Genomic DNA, 12,106 nt, shown 5'->3' with positions numbered 1-12,106 from the left:
GGGGACAGAAAGAGGCTAAATCCGCCCTCGGGATCGTACTGAGCAGGGCGGCCCCACGGTCACGGAAATGCGGCCGGTGGGTGCTGCACCGGGGCCAGGGCTGGTTGTCCGGCGCCTGGCTTGGCTGTTCAGAGCTCCCTGGTTGGGCCTGGCGTGGCCTGGCGGAGTCTGGAGTTAGCTGCCCGCCTCCCACCCTTCTCACGTGCCTGTGGGTGCTGCAGGGTGCGGTGCTTCATTTCCCAGAGAACATAGGATATTTAAGACTAATCTGTGGTAAAACGCAGGGTCACATGGTTTCTACACACTCCATAATGCTTTGGCTTGTTCTCCCTTCCCAGGTTACTGTCTGCAGCCTGCCAGGCTGTGGGATGTTTTGGTGTTAAATACATCGGTAAAGGAGCTTGAAATGAAAAAAGGGGCACTGCAGCTGTAGCTGCTGGATTTTTATGTATGCGTCAAATAGAGCTGTACTTGTCTAGAAAATGGGAGGAATATGTCATTGTTTCATCTCTGAGAGTGAATGCTATAATATTCATGTTACCCACTCAGTCTGGAGCTGGTTGAACGGCAACTCTGCAAGAAATAAATCCAGACAGAATTAGCAGACCCAGAGACAATAAAGGCAATGGAGTGTTACGCGAGAAGGAGCTGAGGGCTCTGGAGAGCCAAAATTTGATCCCATCAAAAGGCAGATTTGCTTTCAGGTTATCAAAAGCAGTAGGGACTGCTGAAGCCTGCAGCCCAAAGTGCATCTCTGGGGGTCTTTATACTTACACTGTGCCGGGCCAGCAGCTCCCAGGGGTCAGACAAGAGAATTCTTTCCTGTTTTCCAGGATGCAAAGGAATTCCATCCCTTTCTGTAACCGTTGCTGGCATGCTGGGCTCAGACAGCAGCTCCCAGAGCCCACGAGAGGGAGCAAACTCGCCCTCAGCAAACTCCCTGCCAGCAGCGGCTCCATTTGGGGACTGTCTGCGCGAGTTTCGTCCCCACAAGCGTGGCCCTGGAGCTGTGGGGTGTCTGCCGGGGCTGACACGAGGGGAAGCTGCGGGTCCCGAGGGCGGCAGTGGGGTGACCCCAAGTCCAGTCCTTGCGAAGGACCAAGTGGGAAGCCCTGACCCCAGCCAGCTGCTGCTTGAGGGGGCTAAGCACCGGCTGCTGGACATGTCCTGGCCACTAGAACCACCCTGCATGGACCTGGGTGCTGGTGCAGTGCTGGGCACCCTGCCCATGGAGAACCACACTTCTTTTCTGATTATCTGAGTTATTTGCTCGCTGCAACATTTCCTGCTTCATGGAGGGAGCTGAAAGTCTGGGCACCAACTCGGGAAGGTGACACTCAGTGACCCCAGTGGTCACTCTGTCTGTGAGGGAGAACAATAACATTTTGCTAGGAGACATTTTAAAACAGCAAAGAAATACCGGGTGATTTCCCAGCAAAATAAATTCAGTTGTGAGCTCTTGGGGGGGCGGGGGGGGAGAGGGGGAATGCGTGGATGCTACACAGCCATAAAGGAGGCTCTTCGCAGTTGCTACTGCAAATAAAAGCAATATTTGGTGATGAATCTGGAACTGAGGCAGAAAAAAGGAGATTTCTTCTTGCTGACCATATCTTGCATTGAAACAGTGCTTGCCTAACACAAGTGGAATACTTTATTTTCATCCTTTGAATGCAGCTCCTGTGTGCTTGATAAAATGTACCCATAAAATTGCAAATACAAGGCAATTTGACTACTGATGGCTAATGCATCATAACGGCTAAGGAAATGTGAGCATTTAAAAATACCCCATTTAAACATTGGGCGCTACCTCCTTTACTTGCACTACAGCCAAATAAATAAACAATATGTGTGTATTATGTTAATATTGTCCAAAGCCAAAAGAATGAGTGCACAATGTGTTGCTTTTTATGACTGATCCATTATGCCCAGAGTCCAACTTGAGAATGGGAAAAGGGGGAAATTCAACAGCTCTTTCCCTTTGAGAAATGGCTCCTTTTGTTTTAGTCTCCAGGTGAATTACTTTCCGTGATTGCATCCAGCAGCAGGAACCTCCTATGTTACAGAGAGGGATACAGCGTTGGCATGAGGGCTGCCCCATGTTACTGAGGGGGGGAAGGCAGAGCAGGGAAGGGGGGACAAAGCCCCCCTACAGCCAAACACCATGCACAGCATGGGGTAGTACCTGGGGAAGCAGCACGGTGTTACTGGTGACTCCTGCAGGAACTGAAGAGGGATGTGGGAGCAGGTGCTGCTGCCTGGGGACTCCTTTGGTGCAAATTGGAGCAGTCTGGGGACTGTTCCGTCTGCAGGTTGTCTGTGGTCCTCCACGGAGGACGTGGGTCTGAGGATGACTCAGGACACACAGGGCACTGGCTGTGCCTCTCCTAAGCTGATTTCTTCTCTTGCAAGGACTCCAAGAAACTTGTTCCAGACCAGCCGGTGCTGGTGGAGCAGGGACATCTAGCTCAGGGAAATCCACACCAGCAAACCCGTAATCTCTTTTAAATTGTCTGAGAGTGGGAGGAATAAAAAAAAAAAAAAAATAAAAAAAAAAAAAGGAGTAAAAATTACACACACCCCTGCCAGCTTTTCCTGGGCAATCTCAGAATTTATTGAGACAACTCCTGTGGGATGCTACATCATGTCATCCAAGACTTGTGTATCGACTCTCTTTCCCTGCTGCTGCTGAGTGAAGAAATATGATAGCGGGAGGGATAATGAAGCAGACATGTTTTCTTCAAATCAAGCCGATTCTCTCTTAAGATGGGATAAAAGGGTAAAGAACTTTCCCTTCACGATATTTTTCTCAGTAATATGTTTTGACAATTTAATTTAGAAGTCATAGAGTAGCGAAGACAAAGTCACCCGGTGGGTGGACATCGGAGAGTTCAGTTGCCTTTGTGATGAATTGGTGATAGTACAGAGATGACAAAACAACACAGGGGGACAAGAAGGAGGCTGGCAGCACTGTCTGCAACATGCACAGGATAAATTGAACACTACACTTCATCCAGGATCTTCAGCAGTCCCAGGCATCCCAATATAATTTATGAATTGCAATTAGCATTTTATTATGGCTTGTGCTCAAGGCGTGTACCTATCACTTGGGTTCAGGTTTTGCGAGAGTTGCAGAGTGAAGTTTTCGTAAGTTTGAAGTACCTATTTATTTAAATTAAAGCGATAAATATGCCCAAGGGGTTGCTTTCCTGTTTTTAAGCTGCAGAGGTTGAAAGCGTGGATTTCTTGTGGGTTCTTGAGGCACTGGCTCACCTGGCTCTCCTTGCCTGGGCATCCTGCCTGTGGCTGACAGCTTGTCACAGGAGTGCTGCAGGACCCAGAGCAGGATCACCGGCAAAGCAGCCACGGGAGGCACCAGGATCTGGCTGCGCCCACCAGCCCCACTATGGGATCTTGGCTTGTTCACCATGGCCCAGCCAGCGCTTCGGCAGACCACAGAGGAGCCCTCGCTGTCACCCTGTCTCTGAGCCCTGTGTGTGGCCCCAGCACCCCACGGGAGCCCTGTCCTGATGCTTCAAGGCCAACGGGTCCCAGATTTATGTCTCTTTTTCTGAGATATGGAAAATTCTGTCTCTTGCCCCTTAGCAGCTTCCCCAGGCAGACAGCAGAGGAGCAATCACTTCTCCTGCTCCCCTCTCCACCCCAGCTAGGGGGGCAGCACCCTTCTTCCCCTTCTCTGCAAACCAGGGGATCATCTAAAAAAAAAAAAAAACAACTTTCCAAAAAGAATTAAGTTGAGAGCTGGAAAAATTTGTGGGCGCTACCCACCAGGCTGTCATTGCTGGCACTGGTTCAGGACCCACAGCACCCAAGGCTGTGGAGGGTGCCCACCCAGGGCTGCCTGGCTCCCCCCTGCAGCACCCGGGACCCCCCTGCTCCAGGCAGCTTCGCCTGCAGCGGCTGTGGCTGGTAGCCCAGTGCAGAGACACGCAGATCTGTTGTACAATTTAACTCCGGAATTACTCCGAAAGACCCCTGACTGTGCTCCAAACGACTCTGTGGGTTGTTATAAATATACAAAGCTTTTTGTGGGGATATTCATGAAATTCTATCACCACTTACCCTGGCTGGTAATGGCCTTGTTTATGTATGGGCTCTATACCTGGCTTTGCAGCCTCTCCAAACACAATTCTATTACCGTGTTTAACTGCTCTATCAGTGTAGTACTTAGTGCTCTCTGCTTTCCAGCACAGCTCCATAATGGCCAGGGAAGGTATTAGGCACTGCAGTTTGTGAGTATTCAAAAGAAAGTTCAAATCTCACAATGTCTTTATTTTAAAATTCATAGAATTTCTAAGTACCAACTTCTAAGCCATGACCAAATAGTCATTTCTTTCTTAAACAGCCTTTTATTTTCCCCTCTTTCCCCCCACCAGTTAACTTGCTCTTGCCAGCTTTGCCGGACCTGCAGCTCTCCAGATGCCAGTCCCTGCTGTCCCACTGCAGGGGTCCCTGCCACCCCCCACCCCCCCCCCCCCCGGTCCCCACCAGCCCCTTTCTGCTCAAGAACAGCCACAGCGAAGCTCTGCCCACCTTGGCCATGGGGACATTGCTATGGGGACACTGGGGGGGGGGGTGTCACCTGGGGGGTTTGCAGGCAGCGTGGGGCAGGGGACCACCTGTGCCCTCCCCAAGGGGCACTGCAGTGGGCAGCAGCCAGGGGAGCAGAGATGAGGGGGAAAAGAGAATTAGAAATCAGAGGGGTATTTCAAAGGATGTGACAGTACCTGTGTGAGGTGGGCAGCAGAATCAGGCCACTGGCATTGCTGGGGGCCACCGGGGTGGAAATCATCCTTCGAGTACATCCTTATAATCAACAGGGGTGGGTTGACCCTGGCTGGACGAGAGATGCCCACCACAGCTGCTCTGTCACTCGCCTCCTCAGCAGGGGAGAGGAAATACAATGAAAGGTTTATGAGATAAGGACAGGGAGATCACTCACCAGTTACTGTCACAGGCAAAACAAACTCAGGGAAATTAGTTCATTACCAATCAAATCAGGGTAGAATAATGAGAAATAAACCCAAATCTTAAAACACCTTCCTGCCACCCTCCCTTCTTCCTGGGTTCAACTTCACTCCCCATTTCTCTACCTCCTCCCACCAGCAGCATGGGGGGATGGGGAACAGGGCTGTGGTCAGTGCATCACACCTCATCTCTGCCACACCCTCCTCCGCAGGGGCAGGGCTCCCCCTCCATTGGGGGGTGCTCCCATGGGAGATGGTCCTCCATGAACTTCCCACGGGCTGCAGTTCCTCAGAAGCTTCTCCAGCGTGGGTCCCTCCCACAGGGTGCAATCCTGCAGGAACAGACTGCTCTAGCGTGGATCCCTGCAGGGTCTCCAGCCCTGCCAACAAAACTGCTCCAGCCTCGGTCCCTCTCCCCACAGGGCCACAGGTCCTGCCAGGAGCTGCTCCAGCACAGGGTCACAACCTTCTTCAGGCACTCACCTGCTCCAGCATGGGGTCTGACACAGGCTGCAGGTGGATATCTACTCCACTGTGAACCTCCATGGGCTGCAGGTGGATATCTGCTCCACCATGAACCTCCACGAGCTGCAGCTGGACAGCCTGCCTCACCATGGTCTTCACCACCTCTGCTCCAGTGCCTGGAGCACCTTCTTGCCTTCCTTCTTCACTGACCTTGGTGTCTGCAGAGTTGTTTCTCTCACATTTTCTCACTCCTCTCACCAGCTGAAGTTGTCATTACACAGATTTTCCCCTCTTAAATACTTTACCCCAAAGGTGCTACCACCAACACTGATGGGCTCAGCCTCGGCCAGCAGCCAGTCCATCTTGGAGCCAGCTGGCATTGGCTCCATCAGACATGGGGGAAGCTTCTGGCACCTTCTCATAGAAACCACCCCCGTAGTTCCCCCTGCTACCCAAACCTTGCCAGGCAAACTCAATATATCAGCATTTTCCTTTTTGGTACTGCATGGATCCAGTTCACAGATTTCTTTCCTAACTGGAGAAGAAAAACCTTTCCCACTTCCTATTTAAAGCCCCGCTTCCCACACACGCCGGCCGCTGCCTCATCCATCGGGTGATGCTTACCTGCAGCCGTCCCCACTGTGGCTGGGTGGCAGGAGGCAGCCAGGTGGATTTGCCTTCTCTTTCCAGCTGATCGAGAGCATTTTCTAGTTTCCTCGTACGTTTTGGCAGGATGTCACAATTTAATTGTTGGAAACAAGAGCAGGAAATATTAGCAGCACCAGCACAATAGGATTTTAATTTAGCTTCAGGATAGAAATGGGTCTCTAGCAGAGTGCCAGGCTTCGGGATTGCCTGAGAGTATGAGGAGCCTGGAGTTTGCCTAATAGTTTGCACAACTGGGGTAATTCTGTAGGGATGCAAAGGACTTAATTGGGCTCATGCTTAAACATCCTCGTAATGCGAGGCACACTGCATGCTCCGAGCATTATTATTAAACAGCCCATTTCACTTTTTAATGATCATCTTGGATCACCGTAACAGTGATCAGCAAATAATCCTGGACAAATAAACATCTGTCTTCAGCGTTTCCACAGCCGGGGCTGGCGCTGGGCTCCAAGCCCAGCCGGGGCGGGGGGATGCTGTGCCCCCAGCCCCATGGGAGCCCCACGTGCACTCTGCCCAGTGCCCTTCATCAGGCCGGGGGAGCTCAGAGGTCGGGGTTAGTCCTCAGCATCATGTGCCCCTGGGGACCTCAGTGTCTGCCCCAAATGCCACTGGGCTGCGCACACAGGAGGCGTGTCGCTGCCCGCCTTGACATTGAGGTAAAATATGGGGCATCACTAAATTATTCAGTTGGTGAGAGGGGCTCTCAGGATGGTGTGTTGCTCTTCTGCAGTGTAATTAATAGTCTTTAGATTAAATATGAAATCATTCCTAGTCATTAATAATTTAGCCGCAGCGTGGCGATCTTTAGAGAGCAGCAGCACTTCATATTCTTCTCAAGTATGTTGCCTGAAACGCTTTGGGGGAAGCCGGCCGCCCTTTCATCCATCTCAATTACAATTGCTGGCTGCTCATTTCCTTCTTGAACATTGTTTTGTGAAGGTGTAAAACTCTTCCGCTCCCACTTTTCCTAAGTCGGTGCTTAATAGCCTCGGCGTGTCCTGGAAACGAGGATGCTCTCCACAGCGATCTGCCGTAGGGTGGAGGTGCAGAGCTCCAGCACTTCCCAAGGTGTCCGTGCTCCAGCCCTGGCAGGTGCTGGAGGAGTTTCTGGGCTGGATTTAGCTCAAACGCATATTCCACCATCCTTACCGTGGGATGGACCCGCTGCGGGCCCCGAGAGGGTCTGAGGTGGCTGGTCCTTGCTGACATGGCAGAGGGAGCTGGAGGGATGGAGAAAAGCTTCCCGTGGCCGAGGTGCCAGCACTGCCACCCTGCCATGGCTTCTGCCGTGGTGCCGGTGACCCCTTGGCCATGGCCAAGCTGCCAGCACCAGTCCCAGCTCTGCAGCACAATAATGTGGTCCATATAATTTCCAGAAAATGGGAGCTGGCCCACCTCTCCTCCATCTCTCCCAGCCCCCAGGCCCCACTGCTGCGCTTTTTACAGGCAGGACAGAGATGACGGTTTTTGCTAATGCTGACAACTACCATAATTTAGCTTTACACCAGCACTAAAACTGGAGAAAAAATTCATGTCCTGGGACATCTGTGAAACAGTTGCAGCTGATGGTGGATTTATGTGTGGCCCCAGCGGCTCCCAGCAAGGAAAGCACCCTGGCGCATACAGAGAGTGTAACAGCCCCGCTCCTCTGCCCCTGAACTGGCTCTGACGCTGTGGGTGAAATGCATGAAAGCAGCAGTTCCCTGTGGGGACAAACCCCTGCTTCACCTTAGCCCAACGCAATCAATGGGAAAAGCCCCATCCTCATCCATCCGTGATGCTGGTGGGCTCCCACTGGTGTGCTGGACCAGGTGGGAATGCACGGCCGGGGCAGGGCTGTGAGGCTGCCCTGGAGAAAGCAGGGGTGCTCAAAAGCAGGAAAAAGCAGCAGTCTGGGCAGAAGCACGGCTAAACGCCCCTGCAGCCAGGCTGCCACCCCCTGACATGCAACCACAGCTCGGCTGCACAAGGAGGAATGTTTTGGAGCGCCAGAGCCCCAGGGTGCTGGGCTGGGGCTGTGCTGGCTGCCAGCAATGGTACCGGGAGGGACGCCGCCTTTTGCCGAGCGCCGTAATCCCTGTTTCCAAACAGCAAACAAATGTTAGACAGCTGGTGCAGTAAAATGTGAAATCAAAGCCAAGTCCCTCAGGGGTGCCAGCAGCAGCCGGGGCAAGGAGGGGCGGCGGGGCAGGATGAGACCCACCTGGGTGCAGGGCAGGGCAATGCAGCCCTGGGCTCTGGGCGCCCCAGTGAGTCCCATGACCCCGGCAAATGCAGGCTCTAAATGTCACGTCTCCCAAGGAGCCCTAAATAACCCCGCGGCTGCTGTAACCTTTACGGAGCCCTCCTGATTCACGCCTTAGCTGTTACAATAGGATAAACTTGTTTGCACACCTGGCTGTGTTTTAAATAGGTTTAATTCCTTTGTGCCTCTCTGCGGCTTCCTCCGATGACTAAATGACTTGACAGCTGTCGAATGCAGAATGCTGCTGCCTCCGACTTGCCCCCGCGCCAGGTCCCCCCACCCCACCCCCCCGGCTGGCAGCATCCCCCGGGACAGCCTGGAGCTGCTTGGGTGGGGAGGGGCTTGGCCGAAAGCGTGGTGCTGGCCCCAAAGTGCTGCTTTCCATGGGGTGGGAGGATGTAGGGTGATGGGAGCGAAGGGGCAGCAAGAGGCCAGAGACACTTGAGGGGGTCCAACAGGCTGCAGCAGAGCCCCATGGTGCTGAGCACCCTCCCAGGAGGGGCTGACCCTCAGGTCCCCCACTGGTCCCTCTGCAGAATAACGGCATCCCCACATCCTATGGGGAGAGCGGCTGGGCAGTGGGTGAAGGCGCTGCTCTGGTGCTGGCAAGGAGGGGATGATGCTGGGGCTGGATCCATCCCCAGATCCCCCTGAAGGTGCTGGTGCCCCCGCACTGCCCACCGGGGTGCGGAGTGGGGCTGGGGCTGGTGGGACCCTCGGCACCCTCCCCACCCGGCTGGTGGGTGGTAACCCAGTGGTGATTCCTAATTAAATCAGACACAAAACCAGGCAGGCGTCACAGAGCGGATTACCGAGACCTGTTTCATTTTGGGGACCAAGTTAGCGCTGGCTCTTCTTCATGGTACAGTGGGATATAAAAATAGGACCATAAGGGACCATATTAATGAATATAGAAACCTTCTTTTCTGGTATTGCGCACTCATAAATGAATCCACTTTATAGAGCCATAGCAGAGAGGAAATGACTATTCGGAGCCTGATTTATCTGCTCAAATGCTTTGTAGTACTTCAGATTAATAAAAATATTTAATAAAGAATCAAGATGGTTTATCTGTAATGCAAAGAGAATCACATCCCCTGTATTTTTATTACTGAAAAATTGGAAGCGGGAAGAAATAATGATATAAGCTACTGTATAAATGACAAAAATACCCATTCTAGTTATATGCATTGCTGTACAATCTTTTTCTATCCTATAAACATAATATATTCTTATGCCTATTTCAACTGATTCAGTAGTCATATGCTGCATTGTGCAGTTTAATACCATCCCGTCCTCAACAGCTCTGGCAAGTGATTAAATAAGAAATAAATTTTGCTGTCATTGCATTTAAAATCAAATCAAGGATCATTTGTTACCCCAAACGAACCAGTTATCCTTCTCTGCTCGTAAGTAGGCTGCTGTTTGCTGAAGCATTTAGAAATGTATATATAGTAAACTCTTTGCATAATGGCTTGTACTGTAATATGATCTTTATGAGCCTGCCGCTCCGGAGACACTCGGAAGAACCAATAAACAGTACATTGCTTTTTTAATTTAAAGTTATAGGTATGAGACATTTCATGTTCTCCTTCTATTCGTCTGAGCCTCGTTGGCCGTGCCATGGAGCTGGGGCCAAAACCTCGCTTCCCACCGGTGTTCCCTAGACCTGGCATTGCCACGGCACCATGGGGCATCACCGGGATATCCCCCTGCCCCGGTGCCAGCAGGTACCAGCCTCTTGACCATCGGGGGGCCTGGGGAGAAATACAGCAGCACTGAACCCCAACCGTCCACCAGGAGGGAGAGACAAACTGTCCCATTTGCCAAGTACATTAAATTTAATGTCACCGCCTCGTTAATGGCCCCTCACGTTATAATGTGTAATATAAACTTACAAATTAATTGCAATACCTTCTAAAGCTTCTTTAACTGCTGCTGAAATGAAACCTTGCTAATAACCATAATTTTCAAGTCCATTCTTGTTAGAAGATTGTGTCTGACCGGATTTCTTTTGTTGGCTCATTATTCTAATTTCTCTCCTCTCCCTGAGAGCTGCCATTTTTCGCCCACCTACACGCCGTCGTCGGGATTTAACGGGGAGCCGCTGGTATTTCTTATGGGCTTCCTCACTGAAGGATGAGCCTAGAAAACTCTGATGAACAAGCTGCCTCATGCTCCAGGTGTGAGAAAAAGCCTGTGATGGGAACCTCTTTTCATAGCAAGAAAAAAAATAAAATAGAATTTTAATTTTAAAAATGACCCTTGTAAGAAAAAGGAGTTACCCGGGTTGCCCCGCACAGGGTCAGGCATCGCCGCTGGCTCCCAGTTCCTTACCATCAGCCCCACGCCCACCACAGACCCCGCCAAATCCAGTGGGTAAATTATTTGTTGCAAATTATTTGCTCAGCTTTAATTATCAAGTTTTGGCACCCATTAGTTAAACCGGTTAATTTTATTACAGAGAAAACAACAAATCACAAGGCTGACAATAATGAGGATGAACAGGCATTTAATTATCCTTGTTCTAGACAGAACAATTATTAATTTTAAATTGCAAAAACTCATTTGAAAAGTTTGGAGTCTGGAGAATTATCGCGGGGAGCGTAACATTGCTGCGGGAGATCTACGGTCAGCTGTTTCATTAATACCAGTAAATCAAGCAAATCAATTCCTTCACCAGCCTCTTCCTCCCTGTTGTAAAATGCAGGAGTAAAACTAATAAACTTTGTTAAAAGGGGGCTGGTGGCCCCAGAACAGGCTGGTCTAGAGCCCCTCTCCCAGCCGCCATGCTTGGGGCTGACCCAGGGACATTTGCAGCCCCCTCTGCAAAGGCGTTTGATCCTAAATCAGGGGGAGGGACCCCCCGGCTGGGCAGTCTGGCCTCAACACATACCCATGTGTGTCCTTTGGGGTGAGCACCGGCCCCCAGCTGCAGAAATTGCTGCTCACACAGAGCACGGCATCCCCGGGTGAGGATGAGGAAGGTGCGATGCCCCTGGGTATGATGTCCCCAGGTGAGGATGAGGAAGGTGTGATGCCCCTGGGTATGTTGTCCCCCAGTGAGGATGAGGAAGGTGCAATGCCCCTGCGTATGATACCCCTGGGTGAGGATGAGGAAGGTGTGATGCCCCTAGATATGATGTCCCCAGGTGAGGATGACAAAGGTGTGATATCCCCAGATGGGATGGGAGCAGAGGGATGGTACTTGCACTCACCGGGGCATAGCACGGAGAATCCCCACAACGCTGGGACAATGCGACTTCCTCCAGGTCCTGCCCTGAGCAGCTCAGCGTTGAAGCAACTTATAGGCAAAAGGAAAAAAAAATCCCAACAAAAAAAGTTTGGAAAAAGAATCTAAAGCTTGGAGAAACAAATGAAATCTCATCATTTATCCCCAGTGGTCAGTGGCACAGATAACATTTTTCAAAGTGTAATTGCAGTCAATTGTACTTTCCCCCCAGTGCCTGTCAGCTCATCTTAGCTGGCGTGATAAATGTTAGCTTTTAAGCAAGAATGGATTGATTATTAATAGCTTAGATACCAGTTACAGGAACTGCAATAAAACTAGATTTTAATTTCCCTCTCTATTAAGGAATCTCATGTTTCATTCAGTGTAGAAAGAAAATAGGGGGTTTTGCAACGATATTGGATTTACTGCCACTATAAAAGATCATTGATGCACCGAACTCTGGGTTATATTTGACCGGTTTTTCAACAAAAGGCAGCCGGCTAGGTCGCC

Source organism: Falco biarmicus, chromosome 9 (assembly GCF_023638135.1).
Source record: "Falco biarmicus isolate bFalBia1 chromosome 9, bFalBia1.pri, whole genome shotgun sequence".
Taxonomy (NCBI): Eukaryota; Metazoa; Chordata; class Aves; order Falconiformes; family Falconidae; genus Falco; species Falco biarmicus.
This window is presented reverse-complemented; position numbering follows the sequence as displayed.